This window comes from Protomyctophum bolini, assembly GCF_963924005.1.
Source record: "Protomyctophum bolini genome assembly, chromosome: 13".
Lineage (NCBI taxonomy): Eukaryota > Metazoa > Chordata > Actinopteri > Myctophiformes > Myctophidae > Protomyctophum > Protomyctophum bolini.
The window spans coordinates 24,675,382-24,698,249 of NC_137874.1; the positions used below are offsets into that span (position 1 = coordinate 24,675,382).

At 41.3% G+C, this 22,868-nt stretch overlaps 1 long non-coding RNA gene across 1 annotated transcript in view; it reads right to left on the minus strand.

Annotated features, from left to right (window-relative positions):
- Positions 1-14,266, minus strand: part of LOC308326506 — a 63,336-nt gene extending 49,070 nt beyond the window's left edge. The window contains exon 1 of the long non-coding RNA XR_013965100.1: positions 14,085-14,266. This is a non-coding gene — a long non-coding RNA (uncharacterized lncRNA). The remainder of the gene's footprint in view (positions 1-14,084) is intronic.
- Between the last annotated feature and the right edge of the window lie 8,602 nt (positions 14,267-22,868).

The following is a 22,868-nucleotide window of genomic DNA, read 5'->3' on the forward strand; positions in this document are numbered from 1 at the left end:
AAAAGCACTGAAAAACAAAAGCGTGATATCTGAATTAGATTTTCAGAAATGTAAAGTTTAGAAAAATCTGTTTATTCTGTACATTTTATCCCTCGTTACCAATACATTACCTACCATCTACCTACCGTATTCTACTAGAAACAATGACAATAGAAATAGAAAACTTTATATCCATCCAACTACACTGTAACACAACGTGCCAGCAGCTTGTCATGGAGGATCATGGCCTCACATGGGGAAAGTTTGGGTGGGCAAGAGAGGACACAGAGGGTTAAAAATAAAAGATTTGACAGACGGGGCAAAAAAAGAGTTGTCCTGAAATGCTGCCATCTCCCTAGGATTTAGTACGGCTGTCTGTGTAGAACAAAGACAGTGATACAGAATGAAACAGTGCTTCATGTTCCCTAGTGCTAATCTAATAGAGAGAGCAATTATGAGCATCTGTTTGTCTTTTTTTCTTCTTCTGAGGTTTAGGTGTGCGTGCATGTTTGCATGTGTTTGTGTTCCTGAGAGAGAGAGAGAGAGAGAGAGAGAGAGAGAGAGAGAGAGAGAATAAGAGGTATGTTACTGCTGAAGCAGGCATGCCGTTCAGCCCCTCTGGTCTGGGGCCGAAATTGTCCAGTGTCTTTAAGCCAGCTCTGGGTCAATCCAAACACTGGCAGCCATTCATGACCAGATCAAGTTGATGTGAGAATCTGTCCCTCCTCTGCCCTCCATTTCCATATGAATGTGGAATATGCTAAAGGCGAAACGGCTAAAGCCTTGTCCTGGGGAGCCATTACGGGGTGAAAAAACACATTTTCTCTCCCGCCGTGGATCTCTATGCAATAGGAATAATCATATAACATACGTGCATTTAAACACTTCAATGTCTACTCTAGACTAATAGTAAACTGGACCTGAGTTGTCTGTGTACTTGGACCGCTTTTTTCCCCCCCATCTTCACCAAATCTCTTTGCCAATTATACCCAATCTACAAGCGTATCTATCTGCTATTTTTCGCTAATGTTCCCAGAATATGGATGCTCGGGTTCAAGTGGCTAAAAACAAAACAAACAAACGTAAACACATATTCATACATTTAACCCTCCCTCTTTTCTCTCTCTCCTCCCGTTCTCCCCCCCTCTCTCTCTCTCTCTCTCTCTCTCTCTCTCTCTCTCTCTCTCTCTCATAAACATTCACAATCACACGCAGACAGACAAAGGTCAACCCCGTAGCTTAGGAATCAAAACGCACACTCTCAGACACACTTCATCATAACACCACACGCACGCTCGCGCACACCCCCCCCCCCCCATGCGGGGGACACCCTCAGCCGCACAGGGTTCAGTCCATGCAGACAAAGATAGAGTCCATCACTGTAAAACCAACCAGCAGGAAACAGAATAAATGACAAACGAATGCACAAACCGATGCCTCAAGGACATATTATGCACATAATAAACTAAAACAAAAAACAGAGTCGAATCACGACAGATAAACAGGCATGAAGTGAACAACACAGAGGACAGGAACAGAAGAATAGAACAGGTCTGCATACCCGGGTCTCCTGCATCCTCTCTCTCTTTTTGTGATACCTGGCGGGCCCGAGGTTGCCCATTCACGTCACCCGACAAGCCATCACGTGTGTGTACATGTGTCTCTGCCCCTTAGACACACATACAGTACGATGCCACACGCTCCCCTATTGTTCTCCTCCGAGACAAACCCCATCTAGTACACTGTAAAAATTTAGTGGACTAATTTCTTGCACTCAAGTGTTAAAATAGCACTCCGGATTTTGCAGTGTAGCCGTTAAAGGTGGACTCATCCCAGAGCAATGAGGCCATCTATTACCAAATGTGAGGTAGCGATCGACCCTCTGATTTGGGGAGGGGGGGCCTCAGTCAGCATTGGTTCATGTCTGCCGATGAACACCCACCCCGGACCCCCCCCCCCCCCGCGCCCCCGCCCCACACACACGCGTGCACACATAACATATGCACACGCAAACAGCCACACGCGCACACACACACACACACACACACACATACACACACGACTTTGGGATATTTACCTGTGATCATTTCAATACACATTGCTGAAATATTAACATCAGGAAAAGTAAGGAGTGAAGCTTGGTTTCAACTATGGGTAGAGATGTGCAATCACGTTGTTTGTATACTGCTAATTCGGTCCTTAATGTTAATGTGTATATATTATTGACGGAGGGTGCAGCACAAACAGCTGGCCTGTGTGCAATAATCATAAACAAACAACATGAACAAACAGCCTTCCACTTTACAACAACATTGCAAAGAAATTCAATTATAATAATACGTGTGCTAGCTAATCCCATTCATGTAAAATTGGTGAGTGAGTTCCAATGCTAAGCAACACAATCTTTATTAGTTTTCTTTTTCTTCTCCACTTTCCTTACTTCCATTTCACACATGGATCCCAATCACACACACATGAGAGAGAGAGAGAGAGAGAGAGAGAGAGAGAGAGAGAAGCCAGCTGTCCCATACGTGAGACAGTGAGATCAAAATATCTGACCCGTTTTCCTATTCTTTTCCTATCTCTCTCCCTTTCCCTTCCTGAAATCTGAAAATTATGGGAGCTTGTACGAAAGATAATTTCACCTACTTTCACCCATTTCACCCAGTTGAAGTTGGATAGTGGATATTTAGTGGATAGTTAGGACTAGTCTCTCTGTAGTCTCCTCTAATGACAATGTTTGATGTATATTCTGGTGCTGACTACTGAATAATTAAATAAAAACACAAATAATTTATTATGTTACTACAGATTACAGATATTATCTGTGACAAGAAATAAATGAAAATCACACCCGTATGAAGTGTGAAATAATATATTAAAGTCTAACTCATGTTGATTAGGTGATGTAATGGTGATTTAAAACGGTGTCAAAACAAACATTAAATTCTCTTTATTGTTAATGGGATTTAATGTTTGCTTTTACATTTTCCCTTCATTATCAATGGCATTTTTAAAACAACATTGAACTAAAAAGTAAACAAACATTAAACCTGTATATTGGAGTGGCTAGAAACCCTCAAAAAGGCATATATTACAAGATTTAGAACTGGGTCTAGTCACCCAGCATGAGCAAACAGTGCCCCTGTCTCCAGCAGACGTACTGTATGTACTTCATGATCATTTTTAGATTCTAAAAAGGATCTCTCTCTCTCTATTTTAGAGAGAGGTCATAACCAGTGCTTCTACCCTATAAAGTTATTCATTCTCATCCAGGTCAAAAAGTTACAAGAGACTTTAGCAGCGGTCAAAGCATGTCACAGCAGAACAAAATGTTTTAAAAACTAATTGGGGAAAGACTGTCATGTTCTGGCGAGAATGTAAAAATGGTTCTGTGCTCAGCTTTGTGGCAAGAAAGGGACACGAAACGAGCTTGATTTTTATCTTTGTGTTTGGACAATATCCCACTGGGCTGTTCTGGGCCGTGACTGAGTCACACTGTGACCCTCTCCAGCAGCAAGGCATGCCTCTGCCAGCTACACAAACACACACAGAGAGAGAGAGAGAGAGAGAGAGAGAGAGAACATGACATCATCTCTCCATCATCCACTAGATGCACTAGAGAACGACAGTTCAGCAGGTTCAAATGCTCCATGCAGATGAAGAGGGTAATGTTAACTCACTCCAGCAACAGATCCTTCATACTATAATGCTGGGCTCTTTTTTTTACCCTTGTGTTCCCTGTTTGACAGACGCTGGAAGTCATTACAAGGGGATTGTGTTACTTGCTTGGTCTGATGCTTTTTTTTTCTCTCCCTTTCTTTTCCCCACCCCCCAGGGGGGTCTCCAGCATACTGTACTGGAGATACACAATATAGTAGGCTGGAGTTTAGCTGAAGAAAACATTCTTCTTGTCCATTCCTTGAATCACTTCTTTTTGCATATTTAGTATTTATAGATGTTGTTTACTTGTTGACGTTATGTTATATAGATAGACATATTTGCAGCTTGGCCACAAATGCTAAAAATGTTGCTTGTTATAAGATGCTAGGTTTGATTGTTTACCAGTTACTTTGTAGCACATAACTGTTTTCTCTACTTGTTACACATTTGTCATGTGTTGAACAGGTTCATGACATTTACTATGATCTTGCAATTCGTAATTGGCTCTGGTTAAGAGAGTCTAAATGCTTAAATTGTACAATATACATTGATACATAATTACATTGATATCTGGAACATGCAGGCACGTGGAGGATGTTCCTTCATGACTTGACCAGTGGTGGACAAAGTACTCAACCACAGTATTTGAGTCAAAGTATCGATATGCCTGGTCAAATATTACTCAAGTACAATTTGTACTTGAGTTAAAGTACTGTACCTTCTTTTAAAAATACTTAAGTATTCATTTTTTATTTATTTTTACAGATTTTCCTGACTTTTTCAAAAATATCAATAATAGTGAAAATATCAGCTCTACAAGCTCACAACGTGTCATTATATTATTTGTGTAAATAATATTTTAAATAGCTACGGCGTAAGTGGTTAATTCATTCAACTGTTCCCTTCCTAGAAATGTAGTGGAGTTAAAAGTACAATAGTTGTCTTTGAAATGTAGTGAAATAAAAGACCACGTCAAGTATAAAAACAATACTCATGTAAATACTCAAGCACTGTAAATGTACCATCCACAACTGGCCACTGTAAGACAAATCTCAGCAGGAGTAAACAGAGACTCAAATCTGCCTTCGCCATGCAGGGCCACCTGGGAGGAGACATCAATTCCCCTTGCAGTCACCACCCCATTCAAACGGATTTCATTACACACACTATGGACATCACACCCTTCATACCCAAATGATTTGGGATTCAGCCTCTCCGTGTCAAAGTTCTCAGAGAAAGCTCAAGTTATAAAAGTGAGTGAATGGCAAAAAATATACACTGGTACTGCTGCTGAATACCGTAAATGTTAAAATGGGTGTCATTATCACTACATAAAACTGTCATGCCCGATTAAGGCTTTTCCTCAATTTATCAACACCACAACATAAAAAAATCCAACCCCATCTGATCAGGACATAAAGTTCAGTAGTAACGGAAGAGAAGAAGAAAGCAAAAACACCAGTCTTCCATTTAAAGCCCCCACACCACCCAATCTATTCATTGCTTCTGTTTAATTTATTTTGGGTTCATAATCCTTTCACTTTCAATAGCAAATTTAACAGTCCCTAAGGTCTCAGCACCAGACTGGTCAATAGAAAACCAGACAACTAATTACAGCTCTCTCTCCCTCTCTCTCTCTGCTGTGGGGTTTCTCTCTCTCTCTGCTGTGGGGTTCATGTACACAAGAGCAGCAGTCAGGCAGTATTATGTTTCCACTTCCCAGATCTCCCTTAAAAGCCTGTCCCATAATGGCCCTTCAGTCACACAAACATGCATAGAATTTCACGCAAAAAACACACAGTTGCACAACCACACGTGGATATATATATAGTCACTGACTTGAGACATTTTAATGTTTCCTAAAATAGAGTTGTGTGTGTGTGTGTGTGTGTGTGTGTGTGTGTGTGTGTGTGTGTGTGTGTGTGTGTGTGTGTGTGTGTGTGTGTCTAGACTCCCACAATGTTTTCTCATGTTTGGACTTCCTGTAGTAAATATCTGGAGTATGATCATTAGACTCCTATCTATTCCTATCTATAATTCCAAGATAAAAATATTTATAATGAACAGAATAGATGTTCATAATGTCTGGCTGGCAGTTAGACTCTAGCTTTAAGAGCGTGTAATTACCATGTAATTGACTTCTTGTTTTCAAGTAATAAATTAGAGCAAAACTTGACAGGCTGTTAAGCTAATAAATTAACTGCTAATAGGATGACTTCTGAGTAGAAACAGTATAAGTAAGTATCCTAGACAGTATTTAGAATATAAACTGTACGATCAATAGATAAAAACAAATAATGTTGCATAATCACTGAAATAACAGTAATGATGAAACTCTTGTGTGACTTATTGATGCGATAATTCATAAAAAATAAGCATATAATAGTATATCTGCAAGGGCCAATCTGGGATTATTATGAATATATTCACATAATCAATTTGTTACATATGTATTTGTTTTTATCACTGATTGGGCCTTTAACAGTAAAATTATAATTAATATCTTCTATTTATCACTGCTTATGTTTTAGATGTACATTATTTTATATTTTAGAATTTAAACAATATAAATCAACGCTGGCAACCTACAGTGGCATGAAGACCTGTCAATTGTTAACTATAATATATGGCACTTGTGATGTTCTCCTCTGGCTGTTGCCGGTGGAAATAATGGCCATGACAGCGTGCGTGCACCACACTAAACAAACCTCATGTTGTGTGGTGTTGTGACTGGCATCACTTGCTTTACAAATTCCCTTTCTTAAAAACAGCCACAGTGTCTTTGATCATGACCCAACACACTTGCCACCCAGCACAACCACTAATTTGCTGATGGCTTAAAAAAAAAAGAAAAAAAGGAAAAAAAAAGAACTCCCTCAATTAAGATCACTTGCCTCAGATAATGGGAAGAGTTCACCTCACTATGACCTGAGGAGAGCATCCTTTGTCTCACTCCTAATGTTTGACTTGGCCTATTGTGTCTCCATTATCCACCACCTCCACCCCTCCTCAACGCACAGCCTTTAGGCGGCAGTCCACTGCGCTACATAGCACTGCACAACCCAAAGAGGAAACACTAATGGAAGCCATTTCCCAGTGTACCCCTGATCTCTGTGGGCGCCCATCCCCCACAGTCTCACCCCCACTCCCAAACACACACCTTTATGTGATGATTTGAAGGCCAGCGTTGAGATGGTTAAAGAACCATGGCTGTTTAAACGGTGCAGAGCTAATGTCACCACACACACACACACACACACACACACACACACACACACACACACACACAAGAATACAATTGAATGGTCCTACCAACTAGACAGCCTCCCCTCGGCTCACAAACAAGGAGGACAATCTCCTGTCACTGTCAGGTCAAAGGCAAGCAGACAAATTGCCCATGATCTCTTGACCTGAGAAACAGTCTAACAGACGATTGTCCAAAACAAGCCACTCTGAAATAGCTAGTAGATGTAAATCGGTTCTATTCTGCCACAGAAAAAGATCAGTAGGAAGATATGTTTAAACCATTTTAAAACACATTTCAAAACCATTTAAAAACACATTTGATTTAGACGAGTATACTTGTACTATTAAATAGCTACACGATGTGCTGAGGATGAGTATACTCGTTCTAAGGCGATTCATTATTTCTGTGCCGCTAGCTGTTAGCATAAATCCCAGTTTCCAGTTTGTTCGTGTACCTGATGTGGCACAAAGTCACAAATTACATCCAAAGTTTGGATGGCAGAAGATCCACCAAGGATTCTTGGTTCTCCAAAATTCTTATGGACTTATGGAGGTTTGAAAATCCTGCTTTGAATATGAGGTAAACTGAGAAAAGTTTTAACGTCCCATAGCTGGTCGTGGTGTTACCATAGCAACCGGACTAATGTTAAAAGCTGCCATGGGGCTCAACCATTATATACACAGAGTATACGTTTGGGTCCATATATATACGGACCTAGCAAACAACGTCCACTAGCGGCGGGGTCCGGATATATACGGACCTGGTGCAAAAATAATTACTATCGATATAAGAATGCCTCGCTATTTTCCATTTTTGGAATCGCTCCGGTTACTAGGCACGGTTGCTAGGGCCTCGCCTGCACTGCGACTGCGCGACCAACTCCATTAGCTTCTGTATTAGCCACGGATGGACGTCGCCTTAGCTCGCTGGCATTGTCGCTATTGGTATTAGCATTCAAGATCGCGACAAACCGGACGCGTGTCATACTAAAATTGCTTCTCATCATGTGGCACCCAAGCGCCACCACTTTTGTCCACCAGGTGGCACTCATTGTGTTTGACTATTAAATCAGGCTTTATAAAAGGGTACATTGAGCTACACAGCTAAGTGAGGTGGTAAATGCTGACAATAAATGTTGATTTCTTGCATACATTTCCCCCTCTCTTTCTCTCATTCTTTCTTTGTTCTTTTCTCTCTTTCTTTCCGCTTTGTGTCAGTGAGGACAGCTGGATAAGAAATGGATCACCGGTAAAGGGTCACACAGTCTCCATCACAGACATGACATCACCCCCTTTATAACCAACCCAATGGGGGCCATTTGTGGTCCAATTCAATGCTGTGCAATCTCAATATAAAAGTGTGTGTGCGCATGCATTCGTGTGTGTGCGTGTGTACTGTGAGCTAGATGTAAGTGGGCTGTACCATAAGTGTTTGATTCCCGCAGGGGGCGTGTTCTCTCCTCCACGTCATCAGTGAAAGGGCCTTTCTGTGTGGAGTTTGCATGTTCTCCCTGTGGCCCCTTTAAAAAACATGCAGTAATCCTGGCCTCTAAAACTGCCTCACCCTAGCCTGCCGGGGCACCTGGTGGAGGGGTAAGGAACTTGTTGGAATAACGTGTCCCTTCCATGCGCTACATCCAACCGGGGAATCTCCCCCGTCAGGTGAAAAGAAGCGGCTTAAGGAAGCATGAGGTTAGTCCGTTGCTCTCCCCAGGTTGGCAGAGGGAGTGTAGCACCCAGGATTAGATCATTGATACTGGCTTAAAAAATGGGTTACAAAAGTAATTATATTTAAAATCACAATCACCTAAACTATAGAAGCTGTGTCATGTAACTATGGATATGAGATAAGAGATACGTTTGGCCGAAAGAAAAGAAAACGACAGAAAGCTTTTCTTAAGTTGCTAACAGCCTTTCTGCCATGCATTTGGTAGAGACGAGCTGGAGGCTGGAGCGATCCTTTTCTAACTGGTGGAGCATCCCAGGCGCTAATGGCGAAAGTAGTTACACCGTTGGAGAGGAGCGTCGCTCATCAATATCATGTTTGATCCCCCAGGTAATTTAATAAGAACTTGCAATTGAATCATTACCATAACCAGCAGAAATCCATGTTTACTTTGCGGGCCTCCATAAACATTCTGTGCGCTTAGTAAGAAGCACACTGGACATGCTCCAGTTCAAAAACGCTTTCTGTGGACATGACCCCTTACTTTGGTCTTTACTTTTAAATGAGGTCTTGCAACGACAAGACCTCACGACACCATATAACAAAAACATCCATGCACTTTCCAGGACTTTCCATCACCAGACAGATGGGTCTTACGTTTGCCTCCACAGCTTGAACCCAGGGCAAAGCCAGGAGGGGGAAAGAAGCGTACCACCGATGTAGACAGCTTGGCTGACAACACTGCAGAGCTCAAGAACCTGATGTTGGATAGGAATGTGTGGAGGGCAGCAATCCAGGAATCCCGAGTTGGTGTTGGCTAGATCTCACTCTCGCAGCAACTAACTAACTACTAATAGTTTTGGATAACAAGATTTCCACCTGAGTGTGCACCCTCACAACATCACAAGCAGTGTTTGGGTCATGGAAGCCTGTAGACTAGAGCTCTGAATCTAGAATAGAGCAAGACGAAACATAATGTCCACCACTGGCTGCACAGTGTGAGGATACTTAACGCTTTGTGTGCCCTTTCAACATTTTCAAAATAGTGACCCAGGGTGCCCAATGTTATTTTTGACATTATATAATTTTTTTATTTAAAAAAGAATATTCAAAGACGTCCACAGACATCCTGGGCACCACATAGCTCACAGAGGCATACTATGCGATCATTGTTTTGTTTAGCGGGAGCTCGAATTAATGTTTTATTAGGCTCCGATCACTTCATCCTATTATAAACCATAATGTCACTAAAGACGGTGTACACACGTGCAAGCTGGGACTTTGGCTGTTTCTTACATGGACGCTAGCGGTGGTTAGTGACAAAGCTAAAATAAGGTAAATTATATATTTTTTAACTCTGGATTAAGGTTAATTTATCAAATGGATCTTGTCCCTGGCTGGCTACCAGTGCATTATTAAATAAATGTATCTCGGGATCTCGGGCATGGCTTTCAGAGTTAACTAATACACTTTCACTTGGTTATATTTCTTCTCATAAATCCATGTAGTGAACAGTAAATAACATCTGTGTGGTAGCTCAGTAGAGTGCCCCACTTTAAGTCACAAGATCCTTATCTGGGTTCAATAACAGGCACTGCCAACTAAACGTATGAGTAGTGTTACGAAGGAACGTAGTGCCTCTCTGACATCACAACCAGGACGTCAGGGGTGACATCACCCCCGACATCCCAACACCATAAATATCGGATGTCTACGCAGGTTAATTGGAATGAAGTAAGAAGGACCCAGATCACGTAGCAGACCTCGAATACCATATCAAAATCTCGCAAGTGACCGCCGGTTCGACCTGCGCTCAAGGGTATAGGTTATCCAGTCCCTATCCCTCAACATCCCCACGGACCAGACACGGCCTGTTCACAGGTCTCGGTCACAAGTAGCATCAACAAAATGATGCACGTTGGTCTATTGCTTGGCCCCGAATAAGGCTACTTGCAGCTATATTTATTCTTATTTCTATCCATTTATTATTATATTATTTTGCTATTACAATGCTAAAGAACCAAATCACAAAAACTGTTACTCTTTCTTTCTGTAACAAAAATATAAATCTTCAATCTTGATTATGGGACAGAGGATCTGCAAAGATGCATTAGACATCCCTGAAAGGCCTCAGTCAATCAAGGTCTCCGATTTTAGGTATATTGAGCCTGAAGGACCAGTATGTTGGGCATAATCAGTTTTGAGCACAGTAACAGTAACTGATGGTAACTGATGTATAAGAGTCATTATGGCCAGTGACATAATAGAATCATCTCCATCATGAGGGAAAAGGATGCTGCCTGAATTATACCTCTAGATAGATGTAAAGTTGCCATTAGCCTTGTGATCCTGAAAATGTAATTCCAAGTCTTTCACAAGAGCTGCATTGGGAACATTAAGGGAGGGGGCATAGCGGTTATCACTGTCATCCTGCTCATAGAGACATGGGTTCCTGCATGGGCCAACTTTTCACCACTCTAAAAAAGGGCCTATGATACCTTTCAATAACAGGTCAAAGGTATGCACACAATATTCCCCTCTGTAAATGGGACTGAGTAATAGTCTCCTCCTATTTCCTGAAGCTGAGCCACAGTCCTCGCTAGCTTTGTGAGTTTATGCTTTCATCCTGAATGGCACCTCTGTCAGTCACCAAACAGCAAGCTAGCTAGCATTTAATGAACAACTGTGTTAACTGAGCTTTTCCTTTCACCACTTGCAAACAACGACCAGGCAAATGCCTAACGAGGGGAGGCAATGACGGATTGGCTAGAAATCAGCTAAGAGAACAGATCCCATGTCTAACTGGCATAGAGAACAACAAACCATCAACACAGTTATAGTCAGTATGACTAACAGATTCATAGTAAGGATTTAGGTGAACTAAGCTGTAATAACTGGCACCCATACTCCTCTACCTATCTATTAGTGTCTGCACACAACAGAACCTTCAATAATTGAAGGTTGTCATTCATAGGAACAGTTCTGAAAGGAAAGAAGACAATAAGTAATAAGTATAGTAGGTATGGAAAAATGCAGTTACCAATGTAGTACTATATGTTTGACTATTGTGTGTCCTGTTATCCGAAAGTTTGTTTCCTTTGGTTCCTTCTCTATTCTGGCTACTTTTGAAAGTGTTGGAAGCTAAAAAATATATTTCACCAACTCTTTTACACCTGTAAACTTGTGACATGACAATAAACTTGAACTTTAAGTTGAACCAATCAATGGAGATGTTCCAGTCTGTGACTATGACATAATATAATGCCTTTACTTTTGAAGAAACCTGAGAAATCCCAACAATGGTTACTGTGTGTTCAGATTCTAGCCGTAGCCATATCTTTAAGCTGAAGCAGTATTACATTAACCCAAAATAAAACTATGCTACAGCACCTCCATTATTGCTCACTTTCTCACTTCATTACTTTTTGACCTACATATCTGAAAATAGAGAACTAGATTATGTATCCTAGTTTGTGTTAGTTTGTGTGTAGTTAAAGTACTGTGCATTATAGCATTAGCTGGGGGGGGAAACACTGGCAAAAAATTATGATTTATTCTTTTTATTCTTTGTAATGGTACCATTTATTTTATTACAATAGCCTGCCAGAGTGCCAGATTCTATTAACACCTGTCAAAATACTTTATCCCAATGCTACTAGGATAAGCAATAGATGGAGGAAGTGAGAGCGGGACAGAATTAGTCAGGAAGAGACCGAAAGCCATTCTTATGGAGTGAAAACAGCCGATGAAACATCAAAGTTAGATACAGACATCAAAGCTCTGAACTCCTCAAATAGTTCAGATTCTCAATTACAGACCGCCTGTTTCATCACCTTGTATACAAGAGTCCTCATTGGCTCAGGTAAACTGAAGTAAGTTCATCCTCAAACTAGATCATAATAATAATAATGAACTTCTATCCATCAAAAAATAGTTTAAGTTTAAGGTTTATTAGGCTCAAGGCTGTGTCTAGCGACTATCATATCCAGTAACAACACAGCTAATGTAAGGCCACTTAAATCTCACTAAATTCTCCTTGTATCCCAATTTTCCTTCGATATATCCTGATCACTCAATTTGTGTTTCGTAGATTTGTTTTTCTCAATCACAAATGTTAAGTACATTTTCGTTTAGACAGATGCTAGTTTTAGGCAAAAATTAGGCAGGCCCCCTCTCTGGCCATTTTTAAAACCTCGCTTAAAACGCACTTTTATTCTTTGGCTTTTAACACAGCATGAGACCTCTGTTCCTGAACTAGCCTCCCCCACCCTCCTTCCCTTGTTTTGTGTGTTGTCTTTGTATTCTGTGTTTTTAGTCTATGCGTTTACTTACTGTTTTACCTATGTACTGTACAGCACTTTGTGGCAGCTATGGTTGTTTTAAATGTGCTTTATAAATAAAGTTGAGTTGAGTTGAGTTGAGTTTCCCTGGTATCCTAGTTTATTTGAGGCACTACACTGTTCCCTCTGCACTCTATTTATGTGATTATTTACCTTTTTTATTGTCTAGAGTTCATGCTTACATCTACTAATTGTGATTTTGCACTGTAAATCGCTCTGGATAACCTATCAAAGAGTGTCTGCTAAATGCCTAAATTGTCTAAATTGACACCAAACGGCAGGCTTCGAAAATAACATAGCATAGTAAATTCAATGTTAACCTGTTGTGAAATAATTAATTTAATATTTGCTTGCCATTTTAATGGAAGTACATATACATAACAAATGTTAAAATGCCTGAAGGTTGCTATGACATTATTATACCGCACACTGTTTGACTATTAATCCTAACATATCACATTTCACACTAATAAATCAGTTCAGTAAAAGAGCAGTACAGCTGGTGCAAGTTCATTGAATCGGTTACATGGGGCATAGCGGTCTGGGCTAACAAGTCTGCCTCAGTCTAGGACACAGACAGTGGGACCACACCACGTTGCAACTGTACCATATCAATTAGCTAAATAAGCAGCCTCCACAATGAGCCTCATAAAAGTCAGCTGAAGCGTGCTGTTGCTCTCAGGTTCAGGGGCAGTCGCATGTTTCACTGTGGCCATGTCGTACAAAAACAAAAGTTTACTGAAGCATTGTACTGGGTCCACGTCTGGGTTAACTACTATTATCCTTCTCTGTCACCCCTACCCTCCCCCAACCCATTCCTCACCCCTCGCAACACACACACACACACACACACACACACACACCTCCCCTCTACCTTGATCCTCGAACTTGGGACATTTTCTAAAGCACAAAGCCTTCCTGTCCCTAATCGTTATGATAAGGCATGAACTTCCATGTGCTGAAGGAAATCCTCATCACAAAGGGAAAAGACGCTCGATTTACAGGTCACACGCAGAACTCTTAAGTACGACGAAATCATAAACAAATAGCGTATGTGAAATGTTTGCAACATGTGGATGAATATAACGCAACGACACAGTAAAAAAAAAGAAACATTCAAATGCATTGGTAAAAAGATTTGTGCATGCACAACTTTGGAAAAGTGCAAAAGCGGTAGAAAAAGCACTCACCCCATGGATTCCGACATCTAGCAGCAAGAATGAAAGATTCCTCTCACTCTCTCTTCTGTCTCCGATTCACTTCATTTTTCTAAGCTCCCATATGGTGCCCCCCACCCCACCCCTCAGAAAGAGGCAAATAAGAGAGAGAGGGGGACAGAGAGAGGTGTGGATATGGGGAGGCGGATGGGGTTTTTTTGTGCTCCATGCAGCTGTGCACCCTCATCAGTATCTTCTCAAATCCAATCCTCTTCTCCAATGTGTTTGCGGCACCGCGGAAAAAGGCAACGGAAACAAAGTGATCCTCTTACACACAGCCCAGCTAGAGAGTGTGAGAGAGAGAGGGGGGGGGGGGGGGTTGGGAGGACAGGCCAGAGAAGGGCAGACAGAGAGAGAAAACGAGAGAGAAAACAAGTGGGCTATAGTGAGAAGGCCGGGGCAACTGGAGAACAGCAGGTACCGGTAGTTTTCAGCGTTTCCTCCACTTTGTCGAACTCCTCAGCTTGGTTGAGTGGGAGGGAACTAACAGCTTCTAGGAAGGCAAGAAAACAGGAATCCTCACAGTATCCTACACTCTACTCTCTCTCTCCCCCTCTCTCTCATACACATAATAAGCCTGCCTGCAACCCCCTCCTCAGGGTGCTGGAATGCAAGGCAAGACTTTCAAGAGGCCCAGTTAGAGAAGCCCGAGTCACTGCACCTTGACCCTACAGGTCAGACAGTGTGCACAGCAAAACCCCCAGTGTTCATTTAACTATCTGAGAATGTACAAGGGCAAGTAAGCAACCAAACCAAATGGAGTAACCAAATGGACGTCCGCAATTTGTTAAATTTGTACACTCATTGGTACAGAGGGATAGATTAACACTGTTTTTTGAGTGGTGCAGCCACTCCAAAGAACAGTAATGTGTGTCCCCTGTGTCTGTCCCTCCCTATGCAGTACAGTACAGTACAGTACAGTACAGTACAGTACAGTACAGTACAGTACAGTACAGTACAGTACAGTACAGTACAGATTACAGATTACAGGTTTGCGTGGTGCTAGCCACTGCAAGAAACAGCAATCTGGTTCCCTGTATGTCTCCATGTCCGCTTATCCTACTGGGTGACGGGTCATAGATATTATTTCTGGTGGACAACCTTTGATGTTATGGCAAATGCAGCACCCCCTGGGTACAGTGACAAGTGACCTAAGGCGTCACTTGTGTCACCTAACACACGCATGCAGCACACGCGCCTTCTGTGTGCGACTGTGCGTACTTACATTTGTGGGGCCCAGCATAGGCTTGTGAGATAACATAACTATGAGCGACAGTCACTTCACACAGTCTCTGCTCACCTCTGTCACATTTTACAACTAAACACTTCAATAATGACGGCTAATAAAAAAATCACACCCGTGTGAAGTGAGGGGCGCTCTTATCATCGTAGATCATCATGACGTAACATGTCATTTTGCTCAGACACATATGACGTAAATTCTCCATTCATTGTCAATGGGAATTTAATGTTTGTGTAAGACGAAAATCTACACTAATATCTGAATATAGGACGGGCGCCCACTGTGGCTGCCACATGACGTCACTGTTTAAAGCAAACATGACGTCACAAGTGGTGGCCTGTTGATTTTTGGGGGGTTGGGGTGTTTTGGCCGTGCATGAATGACTAACATTCGGTGGCACAGTCGGTAGTCCTGTCGCCTCACAGCTAGAAGGTCCTGGGTTCGATTCCCGCTGGGGACGCCGTGGGCGTGTTCTTTCCTCCGCATCATCAGTGCCCATAACCGAGGTGGGGTTGGCGAAAGGGCCTTTCTGTGTGGAGTTTGCAAGTGTCCCCTAGGGACAGGTAGGTACCCTCAAAACATGCAGTCTCTAAACTACCTCCCCCTGGCCAGCCGGGGCACCTGATGGAGGGGAAACGAACTGGTCAATATGACACTGGATGAAAAAATGGGTTGCAAAATGTAGGGGAAAAAGGTCCATAGACTTGGATGCCATGTCATGCTTGAAAGTTGGAGGGGCTAGCAGCCCTCAAAAATCACACACGTATGAAGTGAGCGGTGCCTCTTATCACGAAGATGTATGATGAACGCCTTTTCAGGCTTACATGGCCTAAAAATGCTGAATGAAAAGTCCATAGACTTGGCTGCCACATGACGTCACAGGGGCACACACAAAGACACACGTTGGAGTGCATAGCACCACTCAAAAAAAGTATATTTACACAAAGTATATTAATCAGAGTCCTGTTAACACCATGGACCATTCAATCAGAGCACCCAGCGATTTACAGCAACGGAGCACATTTAGCGACGCACCAGGCGCGATCCCGGATGTAGCTGAAGTAGCTTGATGTAGCCAAAACACTCCCGAGGCGAGGTATGATTAATTCTAACGCGACTAGCGACGGGATCGCGATGGGCCGTCAAAAACATAATCTTTGCTTAGAAGTGGACGGAATGATTTATTATTATTCACGTTTTAAGATTTTCTGTCTCATTCGCAAAAATGGGGGGGGAACATTTTCGATGACGTCCAAACCGGAAATGACATCAAATGTTGCACAACAGACGCTCCCAGCCTGTGGAGCGATGCGAGCGCTGAGCCACGGCCCAGGCCGATGCCATCGGTTTTGATATCAATAAATCTCCGTCCTGAGCACTGGGCGTTACTATTTGATAGGACGGATAACTCAGTTTATGCCTCTCTGGGTGTATAATATAAATATTAAAATGTGACATACAAAGTATATTGGTCAGGGTAATATATTTATAAATAATAATAAATAAACTGGTACAAATAAACACTAGAATGGAATTGGCATTGGAATGGATATTTCCCGTTCAAACATCTTTGGGATCACTTTAAGGACTACTCAGACTTTTGTGAGTGCCCCAGACAGTTTTTAAGTTGCTTGATAGCACATGAAGCCCCAGAAGTACACTCTACTTCCTGGATTGATGCTGTGTGGGAGTACCGACACACATTAAAACATTAAAAGTCCATAGACTTAGCTGCCACATGACAACATGTCTGTAAGCCAGACATTGGAGGGGTAGCGCCCCTCAAAAAACAGCAAACCTAAAAGTACTCAGTACTCGAGTCTGTTACAGCTTTCCTAGAAATATACTTGAGTAAAAGTAGAATTTGTCTTGGAAATGTACTCGAGTAAGTAGGCCATATCGGCGATAAAAATGCCATATCAGTATTGGAACGGTCTCAAAATAATCCATAAGCAAAACAATGGGTTCAATATAAATCAAAAGTGTCTAGTACCTCTAGTCTAGAACAAAAGCCAAATCAAATATGATGTAAAATCTTAAGTAAAAATAGACTTTACATTTTTCTACATTTAATTAGTGTACTCATCTCATTCAGTTGTGAAAACAAGACACTTGGAAAAGAGTATAGGCTATTTATTGATTGATTGAATACTTTTTAACAGGCAAGCCCCTAGGGCAGGGGTATTCAACTGGCGGCCTGCGGACCAAATGCCGCCCCGGGGCTTCTTTTTGAGGGCTAATGAAAGTTACAGGTATGGTGTGTGCGAGCTGGTGCTCGTTACGCTTGTTAATGTCAAGGCAATTATGTTTATGCACTGTCAAATAGGTCTACATCTATTCTAAGGTAGCATATAGACATATTACACTGCTCATTACTGTGCACAAATGTTATTATACATACATCTTCGTGTTTAAGCACAAAATGCATTTTGAGAACCCACAAATGTTCTGGCTTCGCACGCTGTGCGGCCCCCCACACACAATCATTCTACAGTTGTGGCGCCCGGCCCCTGTTAAAAACCCCTGCCTTAGGGCCTAGGCTTGTTTCCATTGTGGTCCTCTGTATTATATCGGAATCGGTCAGAATCGGTATGGTCAGATATGACCCTGGAAATAATTGGAGATCGGTTATAATTTCATAATCGTGTACCCCTACGAGTAAGAGTAATAAGTATAAAATAATCTATCTAATATTTAAGTAACGTAGTCCTATGTATCCTCAGAATCTGAAGTACAGTACTCAAGTACATTTACCTCTGGTGGAGTAGAAGTAAAGATATTGGCATTTGGAAATACTCCAATAAAGTAAAAATACCTCAAAATGTTACTTAATTCCAGTACTTGAGTAAATGTACTTACAGTAGTTACTTTCCACTAATGGATAATTTTCACTGGACATAATCCTATGGGCCGGGGAGGCGAAAGGGGAGAGAAGTGGGACTGGCCATAACTCCGAAGTCCCGAATCCCAAATCAATTGGCATAACGACAAAATTTGGGAGAAATGTCATGAAAAAAATCACACCTGTGTGAAGTGAGGGGCGCTAATATATTAAAGTCTAACTCATGTTGATTAGGTGATGTACTGATGATGTAAAACAAACGGTGCCAACACAAACATTAAATGCCATTAACAATAAAGAGACAATATGACGTAATGAGTTACAAAATGACGTAAGTTTTCCCTTCATTGTCAATGGCGTTTATTAAACAAACATTGAACTAAAGACAAACATTAAACCTGTATATAGGAGGGGCTAGGGCCCCTCAAAAATCACACCCGGTGTGAAGTGAGGGGCGCTCTTATCATTATATATAATCATACATCATCTCATGAACAACTGAATTTATGTGATTGGTTGGTTAAATTGACATAACTAGCCCTTACCCGTTGTGAGATATTTGCCCCCCCTGGTGGGGGGCCGCGGGGGGTACTGCGCCCTGGGTGCGTTTTTGGGAGCGATTGGTGCAGGCAGTGAGGAGCTACGGAAGTCACAGTGACAGACAGACACACACACAGACATTGACTGCCACGACGGTGCAAGTTAACTTAAACTGCGGCAAATCTCGGATGTCTCATCAGCATAACGGACAGCGATGTAGTTTTCGAGTAAAGAGCCAGATAAGATCCTAATTATATACGCATGTGCGAGAATGTTCCGTGCATGCGGGGGTGCGTAAGGTATTTTGCCACAAAGAATGTATTGAACGGTCAAATTCTGTAGTCGCACGAGTGCTACAAATTGCATTTCACAACTTGCACTGTGCTATTTTTAGTAGCAAATGCGAGTACCTACTCGCACTGTTGAGCCCTGTATACGTCAACAGCAAACAATGTGTTAAGGTTTGTAAATATTTTTTCATGTTTTGTCTGTTTTTGAGAGGCGCTAGCCCCTCCTATAGGTTTATTGTTTGTTTTTAGTTCAATGTTTGTTTTAAAAACGCCATTAACAATGAAGGGATAATTCTTGTCCTGAACAAACATTAAATACCATTAACAATAAAGATAATTTAATGTTTGTTTTGACACCGTTTGTTTTACATTACCATTACATCACCTAATCAACATGAGTTAGACTGAAATAGTGCCCCTCACTTCACATGGGTGTGATTTTTAAACTTGCAAAGCCTTTTGCAAGATGTTGCATGTTAGATTTATTTTTCTTTAATAGCTAAATTATTTTCTTTTCTGATAGCGTATTAATGTTGTCAACATTGCCCCTTTGATAATAATTAATAAATAAATGAGTGGAAATCTGGAAATTACAGAAACAGATCTAAATTGACTATGGTAGTTCTAGAAAATGAAGGGTTAACTTCTAAGCTCTGTGGATGTCAAATGGAGGCCAGCTCCTGGGTAATTTGCATAACAAAGGTCACAGTGCAGTTTTGTCATGAATCCTTTTAACCACTTGAACCCTAGCATCCCTATTCTGGGGGAAACATTCAGCGAAAATAGCACATCTATACAATCTCACAACATTCCACATTTATGACACATTGTGAGCTTGTAAGATTGTATTTATCAGCAAAGAGATTTGGTGTAGAGGGAAAAGGAGCACTGCAGGCTCAGGTCCAGTTTAGAGACTAGAGGGTTTAAGCGGTTAAATACTCAAATTTGGTCCACAGTAACAGTGGCACCTCTAATGCAACCAATACGTTGGTGTGTTTTGTTGTTCCTCGAGTCTTTACTGGTCTTCTCATTGTAGTGTTCGGGGACCACCATGGGTTCAAATGGACCGTTATGGATCAGTGAAGATTGGGGTTCCAGTATTGTTAGTTCAGTGATTCTCAAACATCTCAATTTCAAGGACCACCAGTTTGATTTGCTATACAGACACCCGTTAGATCCCATTTATTCTCTCTGGGACCCCAATCTACACTGTAAAAATCCTCAGTGTTATAACTGTAAAAAATAAGTGTCCATTTGGAGTTACAGATCTGCAAGGGTCTATTTGGACCCCTAGTGGTCCCCAGAACCGACATTGAGAAAATGCTAATCACAGCCTGGCCTGCTCATTGATTGAACAATGTCAAGACAGTACGTAGATATAAATGCATATCATAAGTAGGCTGTGCCTGATTCATTGAAGTCACTGAAAGTGAAAGCTGTGCCTGAGGTGGCTTTCAGCCAATGGGTTGGACCCCAGTTAGGTTCTCTAGTCTAGGCGGTGCCTCTTTCTTCTTCTTGTGAGCGGTGTGGCAGCAGTGATCGACCTCAAATGTCTTGCTGCCCTCCACAGGTAATACATGGTATACCTATTTGCAACGTACAACTTAGATATTAGCAGATGCCCTTACCCAGAGCATCTTACAATAAGTAAAATGATGTCATCCAAAGACGTCATACTATCGTCTTCCAAATTAGGCATTTCTGCCTTTGAAGGGTTTTTTCTCCACAACAAGAAAGAATATAGAATAATTAAACATAAAGGCTTTCTTTCTACATCAAATAATGAACGATATGGGGTTTGTAGCTGTTCTTGGGTTTGTGATGTGTCCTCCACATGGTATGATACAGTACTTGCTGAAAGCTGCAATCAGGTTCTGTGTTCCGGGCGAGTGTCGTTCACTGATTGGAGACTGGAGATGACGTCAGTTGTTTTGGCTATGTTGATTGGCTGAAGAGGTTGTCTGTCAACGCTGTAGTCCCGTAACCAGAGTCCAGACTCCACTCGCATGAATCAAAATGTGATTTGAAGGAGTGGGGTTACCAAGGCCACAATTTTTCACTCACTTTTTTGACGTCCGGAAAAAGTGGATCGAACAAATCATAAAATTGACTCATTGGGAGATCTAAAGGTCAGAGGTCTTTTGACGAATTACTGTGAGCTTCAGTTCCTGAGAGATTCTCATGGCATTTTACCATATTGAAACAATAAGGGCTCTACGCCCTTCGGGCTTGACCCATAATAAAGCAAATAACCACATACTGTTCATAGAATGTAGAGAGCGCAGTGCCTCTAGGATACCAATCCAAATAACAATATACATTGAAACTATAGAATAGCAAGTAAACATTAAACAATGAACCTGGCATCTGCCTAAATAACATGCTACTGTACCTATTCACTGGATATTACAGAGAAATATTTTAGGATGGAACCGTTACCATCCATCCATCTTCAACCACAGATTTGGCAGATTTTACTCTGAAAAGCCCCGCCTTCCATTACCCCCCAAAACCGGGAGGCATAATCTTCCATTGCTACCTTGCGCTGTCACATCTACTCTCTCTTTAGAAGCGTTTATATTCCAAACGAGATGCTTGATTAAGTCAGAAATGAGGACAGAACATTGGTGTTCTGATCAAAACCATAGAGATGTAGATTTAGAGAGAAGAGACAGTTTACTCGGGCCATAAACAATGAAATGAACGGCAGTGCGCATGCGGGAAACATGTCAAGCTAAATAAAATTTAAAAAATAATGGATTACAGCGATCCCGTTTTATATAATTAAGAGCGTCTGCTAAATTGTAAAATGTTTTGAAGAAAATGGAAAATGTAATATAAATTTAGTAGGGCAGAAATGGGGGTGGCAAATATGGAGAGTGAGTGATCGGTCCAGCATTTTGCAAGATTAGCTATGTACACACATACACACAGGAACGAAAACATAATCTCCGTCCCAGCCTTTGGCCTGGCGGAGATAATCAGGGCAAACTAAGGGGAAACTCACTGGCAGCAAGTGACAATGATTTGCAGTTCCCACAACAAGCAAAATAAATTAAGTTTGCTAATATCAAGAGACTTACTCACTCTGGAGAATCCTGAGACTAAAAGCTGAGGTCGTGAGCATAGGGATTGATGAGAGAGAGAGAGTCAGGCTGAATATAAAGCCTCTTGAAATGAAGGTGAATTACAAATGACTGAACTCACCCTGTGATTTCTTAGTTGTTTTGACAGATGTCAAATCCAAATTAGGGATAGAAAGTATTTAAAACGTTGTTCCTTACATGGGTAGAATTAACACATCACAAGTTATGTGCACTTTTATGCCTTACACAAGTGTGTAAATTACCAGTGGCTGTGATTTTAGTGCATTTTAATGAGTCACATTTTTTATCATTACAATGTGTTATTACTAATGTTGAGTGTGGGTTTTGAGTTACTTGCACAATTTTGTTAAGGTTCAAACATGTTACAAAATAGGGAGCTCCCTATGGGTGAATTTGAAAATAGCATCTCTCTTTTTTTCTTTTCACAAACTGGTAATATAGAATTCTATAAACCAAATATCCAGGATTAAATATGCCAATTACAGTGAAAAGCAAAGGTGTTGCATGGTGTGTGTGAAGAAAAAAGAACAAAAAAAGATTGGGAATTTCCCAATCGATCAACTGAAAGAGACAACAAACATTGATGTTTCAGCGGCTGTGTTTAAAATAAAACATAATTAGTAATAGTAAATGTTGATTTGGCAGCCATCACAACTGACATTATTCACACACAGACAACTTCTTCATAACCATTTCCAAATTGTTGATATAAAGGAAGGTTTCTTGAGGACAGCC